At 40.7% G+C, this 13924-nt stretch overlaps 1 protein-coding gene across 5 annotated transcripts in view; it reads left to right on the forward strand.

Moving 5' to 3' along the window:
- tspan9a (tetraspanin 9a) overlaps positions 1 to 13924 on the forward strand; it is a 176660-nt gene that overhangs the window by 30427 nt on the left and 132309 nt on the right. Inside the window, exon 1 of one of the 5 annotated variants that reach the window (XM_039614852.1) lies at positions 5060 to 5174. The exons of 3 other annotated variants lie outside the window; for them this stretch is intronic. The gene's annotated coding sequence lies outside the window, so the exon portion shown is untranslated. Of the gene's footprint in view, positions 1 to 5059; positions 5175 to 13924 lie in introns of those variants that run through there. One more of the 5 variants, XM_039614854.1, reaches the window with a different exon arrangement.

The raw sequence follows: 13924 nt of genomic DNA on the forward strand, positions 1-13924 counted from the left end.
CTCTTGTCTTGCCTTCTTTCCTTATCTGTTCCCTCTTTTGCATTTGAACCTGGGACGTGCACAACCTGTTTATGCAATTTGCATAAGCTGCCTTTGGAAATCTGTGCTTGCTCCAGTGTATTGCTCTGTCAGTGTGAGCTTGGTGTTCAAAAGGAATAGCTAATGACTCCATTGCCCTCATTGACGCATGTCAGTCTATTTCAGGCACAACGACTAACACTCTCATACATGGCCAAGTAAGAACTGATGATCTATGTGCTGGATTGGCCTTGCAACGTCAGCCTGCCGCATGGTTAGTGAGGAGAGTGTTTTTCAGCAAGCCAGAGCACTTTATCCTCGTGCCTATGAACCATCACTGAAGTGTATATCCTTGCCTCCTGTCAAGCTGCTGACAGCACTCTACCAGTGGAGGAGACATACTGGGAAATCAAACCTGTGATCTGACCTGATGTGGCAGCAGTGGCATTTCTTCAACCCTATCCTCCTCAACCTCTCTGCCCATAATAGGAGCCTTCAACCTCATCTTTTTATTGATCCCCATTTGGGGTTACCCTCTTCACCCATCTCTGCTCTCAGGATGACAGTAGCCATAGTTGGAGAGGAAACAGTTTGAGGTGGGAGGGTAAGAGTCAAGCTACAGAAGGGGTGAGAATGAGTTTAGAATAGTGGAGATAAAGAGATGGGGAAAGTGAGAGAGAGTGATTGGGCAGCTGGGCAGAGACGGATGGCATTAACTGGACTGATTGCTGAAGGGACAGGAAGGGCATTGCCAGCCGCAGAAGCTTGTGGCCGGTGTTCACATGACTCTCTGTGTGCTGGGACGCTGGAGAGTAATATAATCTCAGCGTGATGGGGATGCTTGTGGGTGGGGTGGGGGTGGGGGGGTAATTTAGCTGCAGCCGTAGGCAGGCAGGCAGCTCTGCATGGCTAGGGGGATGTTCACAGCTCTGAGGGGCTACAGCGGCTACCCCTCTCTGGTTCGCTCTACCCTTCTGGAAGAGTCATGGAGGGCACCGTTTAATCACAATATGAATCACCTCCTTCCCATACCTTTGCAAGCTTAATGGCCACATGGTGAGATGCATTGCATTGCAGTGAGATGGCAGTGGGGGTAGTGCTGAAGATAAGTCAGTCGCACTTTATTTTCCAGCCTCTGTTAGGGTAGCATCTGTTGGCTTCTGCGCCTATTGGATGTCAAAAGCAGTAGCGCATGTCATAAGCTGATCTTCTATGATAGAACAGATTTTAGATGATTGATGTACAGATGTCTATTTTATGATAGCTAAATGAGCTATAAACCAAACATACTGTATAGAGTGAGGGTTGGCATCTCTCAGTAGCTGTGACGTTTGTCCAAAAGTGTCTCATCAGTCCTGTTATTAACACCTCTTTAAGCAAACAGTAATTAGGAGCAAAAGAAGACGTTATGGCTTAAAAGTGTGTCGAGTGTGTTGTTCTGAACTTAAAACAATTACCTTTTGTCTTATCTGTGGGATAATAGATGGTAAATGGACTTGTACTTGGGCTGTTGTATGGCGCTTTTCAACTCTGTGCACTCAAAGTCCTTTTTACTAGACAGACACACACACACACACACACACACACACACACACACACACACACACACACACACACACACACACACACACACACAGTTTTATTCTATGCCTTAAGTGCTGTCTGACAATCATGCACACGCTCACACTCTGATAGATGTGTCAGGGACAAATTGGGATTCAGTATCTGCCCAAAGACACTTCAGCATACAGACTGGACAACAGCTGCCCACAGCTACTAATAAAGAAAGCTGTTTGAGGTGTTTAAAGAAACACATTTTCCTGTAGGGATACTAAAGTTTGTAGATTTGCTTATTTGTTCAGGTGTGACATACCACAACATGTTGTCATGTTTTACGCTGGAAATGATTTTACCAACTATCTCACACCAGATTGAAAGTATTCATCTTTTCATATCTATCTGTTTAAACACAAGAGAAGTTAAGAGCACCTTTTGTGTGTTTCTTTAAGGGAGTTGGATCATGTGCGTTCCCGATGCCATAAACAAAAAAAGAGCTCATAATTAGTCCAGAGATTTTCTACTTACCAGTTTGTACTTTTTATGATCATTTATCTCCACAGTTTAGCTTTAATTACTTCACTAAAGATCAAGTACCTTGGGATGCAATTTCCCGCAGTAGTTCTTATCACATAAAGCTGGCATATAAACATCCAAACATTTATCATTTCTTGCTGCGTACTGCAGGGAAATAAAGGCTACATAAAACATCTGTCCGTGGTATTATCGAGTTCTTTGAGCCAATTACATTTGTGTTGTTTATACTCTTAATAAGTTGAAAGTATTTCCATTTGTGGAGGATCATCCAATCACCGTATCTGTATTGTTTTTTTTGCCTGACGCTGACAGACTGTGATGCTGGTTGTTTATAATTGCAGGTTTATGGCTAAGCTGTGTTCTCTCAAATAGTGGCTGCAGCCCTAAATAACAAATTCTGCCCATCTGTGTAGTTTGTTGAAACCGGCACAAATGATTTAGCCTTTCAAAGAGGACAGTGCTCGACTGTAAAATGATTTGGTGTTAGTCAAATGTTTTTCAGGTTGTCTTGTTTTTAAAGTTGAAAAGACTGAGGATGGGCTTTGAAATAATTCTAGTAAGTCTGTGTTCTTGTTCCTACTTGTGTTTGGCAGAAGCAAGCTGGCTACTCGGCTTGAATCCTATTTTGATATCTTGCTTACAGCCCTGACTCGTATCAACAACTTGGCTAATTCATTCATTTAAATATTGCTACGTACTTCTTAGAACTACAGGATTAAAAATGAGTCTCTATTTGGGTTTTTGTTTTATTTCCATGATTATTTTGTCTTTTTGTCCCACAATCCTGATTTGTGATGCTAAATATTGACTTTTTGTTTCAGTGCATTTGGATTTGCTAACCCTTAAATACAAGAGAAACAGAAGAAAACAAATTGCTGGATTTCATTACTGTTAATGTCTAATGCAATCACTCACCAGTTGTCTGGTGTAAATTGTTGTTATCTTCAGACAAAAATGAAGAAAACATTTCAAATGCTTTCTCACTTTTTGGCTTGTGTAATAACTTCTAAAAATGTTTTTCCCTAAGGAAATGAATGTCATCTGCAATATATGTCATCCTGCTTTCCTTAGAATTTGATCTATTTTGACAAAAATAACAATGAAGTGACAGAAAAGTATGGATTACAAATTAAATGAATTATTTTCAGTGGCCAAAGCTGCTGATGGTGTTCAGCTGTTCCACATCATAATTGATTTTGACGGAGAAAATATAACAAACACGAGTAATGTTTCCTCTCTCTGTGTCAGGACGCTACTGTTACTGCTGTCGATGCAGCTCGTCTCCATGTAAAAGAACACATGCATTGTCTGTCATCTCAGCTATAAAATAAATATTTATTTTATAGCTATGTGTTATTAGCTGAAATTAGCTTTCACGCTTTTTCATCACGCTCACCAACAGTGATATTTACTATTCAGTGCTAAACCTTTCATTTGTCTGTTTTCCACAAGGACCTAACGTTTTTAGAAACAGTGGTTTCAAACCTGGAATTTCAACTATTTAAATTCTGCTCATGTATTTTATCAAGACCAAAATGATCCGTTTATTTTTATCATGCTGTAGCTTCCTGTTTGTTAGGACAGTCACCTCTCAGTACATCATTGTAATATAGTACAGTTTAATTTTGCTTCAGCTGCACTGTTTTTCTTCCTGGCATCACTACCAACCAGCTAATTCCTATAATGAGTTATTGTCCAGACTGACTTATCCTGACTGTGGATTCGGGCCTGTCCAAACACTCGAGCCGCAGGTGTGATCAGTTCTTTTTTTAGATGTCTCCAGCTTTCTCATTCTTGCACTCAGAGTCTGGTCAGATTGCATCAGTTGGTGATTATTTGAAACAAACTTCAGCCCCATGCTAATTATGGTTAGAGGTGCACAGTAAACTTCATATTTTAAACGCATTCATTGTCTGGTGAAGCCACCATATAAAGTAAAATAAAATAATGTATTTCTGGGGTTTGTGACCTTAGTTTATCCACTTGAGATATTAAGGGAAGTAAACAAACTATAGGCCTGAAAGATTAATGAAGGGTGTCCAAAAATTATAGCTAATGATGGATGTCATCAGCTTTTCACAGTTTAGTCATTTAAGTGTAATCTCTGTTTGCTGTTTTTAGACACATCACTTGGTTGAATGATTGATAAGCAACACAAAACAAGTGGAAGTAACCCCATCAACATTTAAAATGTCTTATCAGCTTCAGCCTGTTTTACACAGGTTAGGGCTTTCCATGCAAACCTCCCTCTTATTTTTAACAGTTTAGCTCTCAATCGCTGCCTTTGTGTCCATGCCAGGCGGTAAATTAATATGCATTAAAGCTAAGCATTCAGGTGTGGAAGAAGAGACCTGGCATTTTGCGGAAAGCGGCGCCGAGAAAGTAGGCTGTGAGTGATGAGGGATGGGACCGATCCTGACACTTTAAGTCAGCCCTTATTGAGTGTGCACATTCTGTCATCGTGTACCGGCCCCTTCTTTCATCTGTGTCATGCACAGAATGCTTTAACTCCGTTAGCAACACCCACAACAAATACGGACACGTCCTCTATGAAAGACACACACATGCACTGTGCTGTGTGTAGTTGCTTACCATCTGGGACTACTACTGTGTGGCGTTTTAATAGGTATTCATAACACTCTGATTTATGCTCACATAGTGTTGAACTGAATTGCCATTCCAGAAATTCTATAATAGGCTATTCTTGGCCAAATCGACTGGATTTCTTGTCTCTGTAATTCATCTTTACATCTATTTGGTGATATTGCACAAAACAAAATGATGAAGGTGAAACTTGGCTTAAGAATGATCCTTTGTAATGAGAAAAACAGCCACACAGTATAAACATGCAGGTCTAGAGAACAGACTAGTGATCCCGGTCGCAGACATATGGTGTGGTAATGCAGAGCCTGGTGTGTTTCCCCTCAGGAGCACCTGTGGAGCTCAGAGAGACTTTTGGTCCCCTAGACGCTTAGAGGACAAGCAGCGGCCAGGTGCTGAGGAGACTGCAAGGCGCCAAATACATCACCACCCCTCGCTGTGTGACACATTGCAGTGTTATGGTGTGCACTTCCCATGCCTTCTCTCTCATCTTTCTCCCTCTCTCTCATTGCATAAAATAGGTTGGAGGAGGCAAACATGGCAATATCTTAATAAGAGGGACACATTAAAATTGGAGCCATGAAGCATGTCATTAAAAAATGTCTGCTCCAGGCCACCTACATCGTTCCTGATACCTACATGGGAAAGCTATAAAGTGCTTACACACTCACTCTGGATTCATCATTGCATCTATGCAATCCCTCTCTATCAGCTTCTTTGCCTGCTTCCTGTCTCTCCCGTCCTCCCCCTGCAGGGAGATGAATTGGCAGTGGGACTGACTCAGGCTCATCAGTCACTCTGTCAATCCTTGAGGGGTGATCAAAGCTGCAGGACACAACCTGTCCCATTCGCAATGTGATTTAGTCATAAGACAGAGAGGCTCCAGACATCTCTGTTACACACTGTGTCTGTCAGTGTGCGGATAAATAAGAGCTGCAGACATGGAAGCATTAAAAATGTTTTATCTGTATGGGATTGTCTCATTCTGTTGTTCCGTTTATGGGGGGGTAGGAAAAAAAGGAAAAAAGAAACGTCAGGAAGCAAAGTGCAGGTCATGTTGTATGATGATGATGATGATGATGTGTGCATGTACCTGGATACTGCATTTCCATCAGTCACAGGGCAGCTGTAAGAGTGGATGAATCTCTCTGCTGCTCTCTGGCTACCTGCTCATTGCTCAACACTCATCATCAAATGATGTAGCTCTCTATCAGCTGACCTTATACACACAGCTCTCTAGAATTTCCCGTCATCTACTGAGTTTAATGCAGTGAGTTCCCTTCTTATCCTCTTGTATGCCTTTCCCTTTCGTCTTGTCCAATGAGGCAATGCATGTCTTCTTTTCCATTTTTTAACTTTGGCTTCTGATGTTGCACTTCAATCTATCTATCCAGTTGTGGCTCCAATATTAATCTCCCTGCCAAAACATATTTCCTCAAGATATATCTCTTTTCTGGCCTCTTCAGTTGCAAACTAAATGATGCTGGGACCCTGTGAGACTTGAAAGAAACAAAACAAGTGGCACAGAGTGAATTCCAAATTTTCTTTCTTCAGTTTTTCAGGAAAAAGTTGTCTCCCTAATGCATACAAACGTGGCTACAAGTACAAAGCTCAACTGCTTTTGTATCCGAATTTTAAAGATTGTCTTATTTTCCAAACAATCATCAGATTATTTTTTAGCGTAGCCTGCTGGTGCCCATTTTACTGGAAACCCACAGACACGTACCAGTACCTGTGGAGGGCTCAGTGGACGCGACTCAGTCAGACATAAAATGTCTGCGTAGAAAGTCTTCTGGAGCTTCTTTAGTGCATAATGCAAAGCATTCAGTAAGCTGTTACCTCTCAAAGGCCACGTGTGTATTTGTTACCTTTTGGAGGCTGCTACTCTTCTCGTTATGCTTTTTCTTTTACAAACACTACTCTTCCTTTGCTCCCTGTTTTTGAGTCCACTTTCAGGCCTACTTCCTCGTTTGTGCTATTCTCACATACATTTTTAAGAGTCCTAAATCCCATCTCTTAAATCCTTCACTCTTGTCTGCTTGCACTTCATCTTTCTTCTCACATTCTCCTGTGTCTGCTGACACAGTGCCGAGTGGATGCTTGACACCTGGGGTTGGCAGCATTTCCTGTCCTGCTAAGTATGACTTAGAGCGAGAGAGGGGAAGGCAAGCGCAGGCGTCACGCTCCTGCCTCAGCTGGGAACGACCAGTTAGGGTTTGTGGAGATCCAAACAGCTGAAGGGGACAAATATAAACATTCAAAGGCGTGGGCAAAGACACACGTTGTTGTACAGCGTAACTGCACTTATCATGGAGTGCATACATGTTTTTCTTTCCTTGAAGCACGGGACAGACTTTGTTATGTTTGTTATGTTCAGTATTGCATTGCCTAAAAAAACAGTTTATTGATGCTGTGCAGAGAATTCAGATTGTTTAGACTTTTCCAAGTGCATTTAAATGCTGCTTTTATTAATAAGTGCTGCTACTATAGAGTCAGTTCACACAGGCATTGAGGTGGATGTATTAAAGATGGAAGTGAGCTTGTACATGTTGCAGATGTACGGGTCAAGATGTTAGTGCTATAGCCAGGATAAGAGAATATATGCTACCTTTGTATCTGTTCTGCCTGAATAGGTTTAATATAAATGGGTCAATGTGATCATTGTTACATACAGACACTGCTGGCTTTTATTTGGAATACAAGCCTTTCATCTTTATAACTGCACTTTATTCCACTTTGTGGAATAAAGCAATATGGGAAAATTGGTGATCAGTGTGAGTCGTCTTATCCTCTCAACTTAGCCAATGCCCTATATAGTGCTACTGAAAAACTGTATTAAAGTTCCTTTTATAGCTACTCTGCACACATAATCGCCTGTGAACGTGTATAGAGCATTAGGGGGAGACACTGTAGGATTGCTTTAGTCTGCTCTATCTGCGTTTAGCAGTCTGTAGTAGTGCTTTGTCCTCTGCACTGCAGTAGGATAGGAGTATATGACAGCCATGTTTGCTAATTATGTTTTCCAAGCACATATTTCATCTGCTGTTCAGCGTTCCCTGTCTGTACTTGTCGTACCCCCCTCCTCCTCGTTCATTCGGCCCATGCTTTAATTCTGTAAGACCATGCCTCCAGCTTGTCTATTACCGTAATTTAAAACTCTGGAAGAGAAATGAAATAATAGAGGTTTTATCAGCTATAAATCCAGTATGGCATTACTCAGAACAGACTGACTCTGAAAATTAGCATGAAGGGTATGAGCTGCTAATACTACATCTTGTGTCAAACTGGTGCATATCTTGCTGTTCTTTTAGCATCTGTTTATCTATTTTTCACGTATTCTGTCACCCTGTCAAGAAAAATGGGCTTTTCAGGCTCTGCGTGTTCAGCAGAGGATGTACAAGATGCTCTGTCTTTTGCTTGAACATCAAAACTCTTTATGCATTAAGTGAATTTCTTCTTTGAAAGTTTAATTTTTTTCTGATTTATTTATTTTTTTCAATGTCAGACAGCATTTAAACTCTTCAGGTTAGCATAACAACTGATGATGGTATCCCTTTGTCAGCGGTGATCACAACGGTATCGCTTTCTCACTCTTCAACCCTTTGTGCACAGCGCTTCCAAAATGTCTGTTTTGTCAGACGCACAGCTGCAACTCTCCCTGGCGTGAGTGTGGCTCAACAGATGCTGTAGCATATCTGTGAGCATTTTAGGGTAGATAAGGAAAAAGAACACTGGCATTGTGACCATCACAGATGCCTGTGATTGCATGCTGGATCAGGAAGGAAATTCCTTTAGGACGAGGACTGAGGATCAACAGCTAGAGTCTGCTCGGCCAAGTTGGCATGACTTCGATGGTGAGCATAGGCAAAGCGTATCCATATGCCAAACCTAGGCATGGAAGCAGTGATACAAGCGCAAGGGACAACAAATGTGAATCCAGTCCAAACCTCTTGTGATGCTTGTACACAACAACTGATAGATCTTGACAGATGCTGAGTTGGTTCGTGCATTGAATCAATAGCAAGGGATTCAGGAAACAGTGGGACTAAAAGATTATATTTTTTGACCAGGATGTTGGGAAAAGGTTAAATAGTTAGTCTTCACATGTAGTTGGTTATGATCAATAATACTTCCTGGCAAGAAACTGTATTTAGCCACATTAAGAAAGGAACATTATATTTGCATACTGTGCCACATTCATTATTATTAATCTCTGGCTCCCTTCCACAGTGTTTTTTGTCCTGCCCCCTACCCATCAACCACAGCTGGTCACAGCAGATGACTGCCCCTCTCTGAGCCTGGTTCTTCTGCTTTCTTACTGTTAAAAGGGAGTTTTTCCTTCCCACTGTTGCCAAGTGCTTGCAAAAGGGGTCATTTGATTGTTGGGGTCTGTGTCATTGTAGGGTATCTGCCATACAATATAAAGCACCTTAAGGCTGCTGTTGTGATTTGGCACTCTATAAATAAAACTGAATTGAATTGTTGCTGGGTTTCAGGTTTGGCCAAACTGAATGTCTTTATCTAAGTAACAGCAGCAATGTTCCCTCTAATTTTTCATGTGTCTGAGCGAACACACAAACTCCCCGAGCGTCCCTTGGACCACTGTGAGCGACATCAGACGTGTGCACTGTGGTCACGCCAGCATCGAATCCATCCAAGTTACATGGTTTATTAAAATAATCAAATTACAGCATTTACATTTATGTTAGACTACTTTTAATTAACTGCTTTAGCCCACTTACAATGAAAATTTAAAAAATCTTGTTCATGACCTGTGTAGTATGTTAACACTATTGGAAGTAAAAATAACTTGAATTTTGAAAACACAACTTTCTTTTCTTTCTTTTTTTTTTCATAAAGCTCTGACTTGTATTATGAGTCTGTGGTCTGGGAGAGAGTCCTGTAACTCTCTGTCTGCAAAATACAGTATATAATGACCAATGTTGGGCAATTAATTATATACTACTTCAAAAAAGTAACTCAGTTTGGCAAACAACAAAGTTTTTTGCAGCTATTTATTTTTTTAATGCAGCCAAGGTGTTTTTAAATAAACATTTCAAACTATTTACAGAACAATCAGCTGTTCTGCATCAAATCTGATGCCACACAAATTATTTGTGCCACTCCAAAAACTAATTTCTGTCCACTATGAGATAAAGGAGAACACCAGCCTGATACCTGCAGGCCTGACAACAGGAGATGTATCACTGCTGTAACACCTGTAACATTCAGCAGCCGCCTCATTGTTCTGACACACACAACATAACTATTGACTACACTACACACTAACTACACACTAACTACACACTAACTACACACTAACTACACAAGATTTGGCGCTAAACGTCTCAAATCTCTCACATCTCAGAACACCGCCGTCATCCTAAAACTTCCCCGTTTCTTAACAACTAGATGCCACGTTGCCATATCATTTTTGATTGGTCGACATGGTACTTTTTTCGACCAATAGGAAAGGGTGGGGGGTTTTTTGGTTTTGTTTTTGCTCACAGGCTTTCCAGCGTTTTCCTTATAAAACGCCGTTTTTACAGTTTCTTCCCGCAGTAAATATAAACAACGACAGTATTCAGGAAGAAAACCAAACATTGCAGATATTTTTATCATAACTCTGGTTTTACGTGGCCTCTCAACACAATTTAAAAACTGGTATAAAGTCTACAATTTTTCCGTCAATTGTTCCGTCTGTCCTGCTCACATCTCCAATGGTTGGACACGTTGTCATTAACGTGGCTTCACTGCACATCAGCCACGCCGCTTTGCTAGCTAAAACACCGGTGTCGGCACATAAGGACGCTGTCATAGCCTGATAACGACGTTGATTGGCTGCGTATATACGAATGTGAATCGCATTATTGGCTGGACTATAGGATAAGGTGGCATCGTTCTAATCCCATACAGGAGCAGCCAGTCACTCACTGACTAACACTGCAAAACAGAATTGTTAAAGTTTTAATTTTAATTTCAATTCAGGTTAGATTTTTTTTGTGCGCAACGCACATTTTCTGTGCGCAGAGACCGTGCCAGCTTAGAGGGAACATTGAACAGCAGACATTAGGAAGCTTAGCTGCAAGGGGAAATGGAACTAAAATGTGGTTATCCTATTGGTGAAGTAAGGGCTGGATGCAACATTCTTTATAAGATGAGCAGTTGGGTGCTTTACAGTTGGCGTTAAAAATGTGAAAGTAAATGCAAATCCTCTGCTGTGCCAGCTAACGTTGTGCAGGCTTTTGGCATTTGACACTGAAGACCTGGCAGTGGTGAGCGATAAAGACAGAGGGTGTTAAACTAATGATCAGCAGTCACATTTATATACTTACTGTACTGGATTCATTCAGTAGCACAAGCCTGTAAAAAAATAAATAAATAAATAAAATACTGCATGACTGAAAATAATCCATGTGGAATAAGCATACGGTGTGTATATGTGACACGTACAACTTGTATGTGTTCACACAAGTGACTCGAGAGAATGGAATTTATGAAGTTGAACATAATTTCATGAAAAAGTAAACTTGTTTGATAATATTTTTTTCTGTTTTTTAATTGCTGTCAGTCTTTTCGTGTCTCTTTTGTGTGTTGCAGTGTTATTTATTTTGCATTCCTTTTGCGTTCTGCATTCTTCCTCAGAGTCCATCTGTTTAACTCCCACACATAACCTAATCTCAGATGCTGAGACCACAAAAAGTAAGAAAAAGTAGGATGTAAATTGCCCGAAAACAAAACATTTTTCTTACAAGTTGTTTTTATAAAAAATACCATTGCAGTTTTCAGACTTTACATCACAGGCCTCGGACACTATGCACTGAAGACCTGGCACCATACAAATGACACACCTAATATGTTTCTCCTGTAAGGTTGGGGCCATAGTATAGGCGTAGTCTTCTAAGAGTTCTCGCTGTTGGGTTTATCTCTTTACACACGTCCAATATGGAAGACTGTTTTTCACATGCTCTTAGAGCGACCTCTGTTTTATGTTTTATGACCTGAGTTGTTCCTCCGATGAGCCACATTTTTCATCTGTTTCTTTTTCATATAAGCTACCTCCTATATTCTCTAGTAGCTGTTGCTGTTTGAGTAGGAGCTAATGCACTAATGTAATACCAAATACAGCCCATTATTGTGAATCCTAATAAGACATAAAGGAACAGACTGTATTTTGGTCAATTATTATGTCAAGCCTTGTGTGAAAAGAGAAGAAATACTTGTTTTCCCTAACACTTAAAATGATTAAAGCTGACTTAGGAAGAACTCTAGCACATAAGATTGATAAATAATGATAAAACTATCACCCTTGAATGTTGCCACATGTTTAAGGAAAATGCATTCATTTGTGGGTTGAGTATGTGGGTTTTGCCCTTTGCAAAATCTTTTCTGCCAGTTGTCATCTTGGAGGATAGAGTTTGCTCACAGACTGAAGATACAGGACTGCCACTGGTTGCAGAATCTCATCTCTGTCTCTCTGCATTGAGATTGCCTCCAGTGATGACAAGCCTTGTTTTTCCAGTGAAGGAGATGCTGCCCCACAACAGCTGCCACCAAAGCTATCGATGAAGCAATCAGCATAACGCTCTCCGCGTCTACCTCACACTTTGACCCTTTGATCCAACTGCCGTAAGCAGAGTCTGGACTCACTGCTAAATGGTGCTAATCAGGCACCAATCAGGCACCTGATTGTCAGCACTGGGTTTCCCAGAAGCTCAAAAGAAGAGTTAATAGCAAAAAAAGTGTTTTTTTTCCATTGGCAGAGAAGATTTATTTTTCATGTTCAACTTTGTTGCTCAACCCACAAATGCATTTTCCTTATAAATGTGGCACCATTCAAGGGGAAATGAACAGGTTTTCCTGGGGAATAAGATTTATTGCCAAGAAGAATTGTTACAAAGAGGTAACACAAATTTTCTTATTTTTTGTGCCAAATTTAGATATGGAAAAATTGTTCCTCTTGTATATATGATTGTATATACATATATTCATATTTTCTGCATACAGACATGTATGTAGGTATGCAGACTCTTGCAAGTCTCTGTTGCACAAAAAGATTAAAATGCAAAGAAAATATAATGAACTGGCTGTGTGAAGCAGGTCGGACCCAAAGGCAGACTCACAGGCAGGACTTAAACTCAAAAACGTACAAAAAGAAACTAAACTGGAATTCTGGAACCTAACATAAGGGGTAATACACAGCCATGAATGAGGGAGAAGGAGACACTGGACTGAGGGAAACAGGCTTAAATACAGGGGGAATGACGAGAGAACAGAAAATACATGGGGGACACAGCTGGGATGAATTAGACACCCTGAGACAGGGAGGAAAGCAAACCTGAAAACACTAACCCAGGACACAGACTGTCAAAGTACAACAGGAAACACGGTGAGCCGTAGACTGTGACAACTGGACATGGAACACGCAGACATGAAACACACAAACACCTGGGGAGACAATGGAACACAAGATGGGAACGGGAACGGGCAAGAGGAATAAAACACAGACACAACTAAGAGGCCAAGGGAGAGTGAGAGGACACGAGGGAATACGAGAGTGAGAGAGAGACCTGACATGCTAGGAAACATGGACACACAAGATAGGCAGGGGGAAACATGGAATAATACACAAGGAGGGAAACAAGACAAAAGGACTCACACAAACACCCATGGGTGAGTGTGTCCCTCCTGTGGGGAGGAACAAAGACAGGAGGGGAGCCTAAATATACAAAAGCTAACATCAAACTCAGGAATACCCAATGAACCTAAAATAAGAAACCATAATACAAAATGTCGCTAAAACACAAGAACTCAAAAACACTTGGTCAAAAGGACCCAGAACGATGATAGAAGAAAACAAAACAAAAAAAAAACAGGACAGCCAAAAGTTAAGTTATTAGGTTGTGTTATTACTAAATTATAAAACTTGTATCACAAAATGTTTGAGAGAAATGGTGACATAAGAAATTGATGTGATGAATATCTTAGGAAAGTAAGGTTAAAGTATCAGTATTTATTTGTAGCACCATATTCAATATTATGTCCATGATCATTTCTTATGCCCAGCTGAGAAGGCATCCACTCTAAGTAAATAGATGCGTTCATGGATACCCACAGCACGTGATAGGTATTGCCTTATGAACAGAGCCATTTCTGCCTTCCTGACTTTGTACCACACCTTACCTCGTCTGGAACTTGACTTCAGGTCTGC

This window comes from Oreochromis aureus, linkage group 7 (assembly GCF_013358895.1).
Source record: "Oreochromis aureus strain Israel breed Guangdong linkage group 7, ZZ_aureus, whole genome shotgun sequence".
In the NCBI taxonomy this organism is placed as follows: Eukaryota; Metazoa; Chordata; class Actinopteri; order Cichliformes; family Cichlidae; genus Oreochromis; species Oreochromis aureus.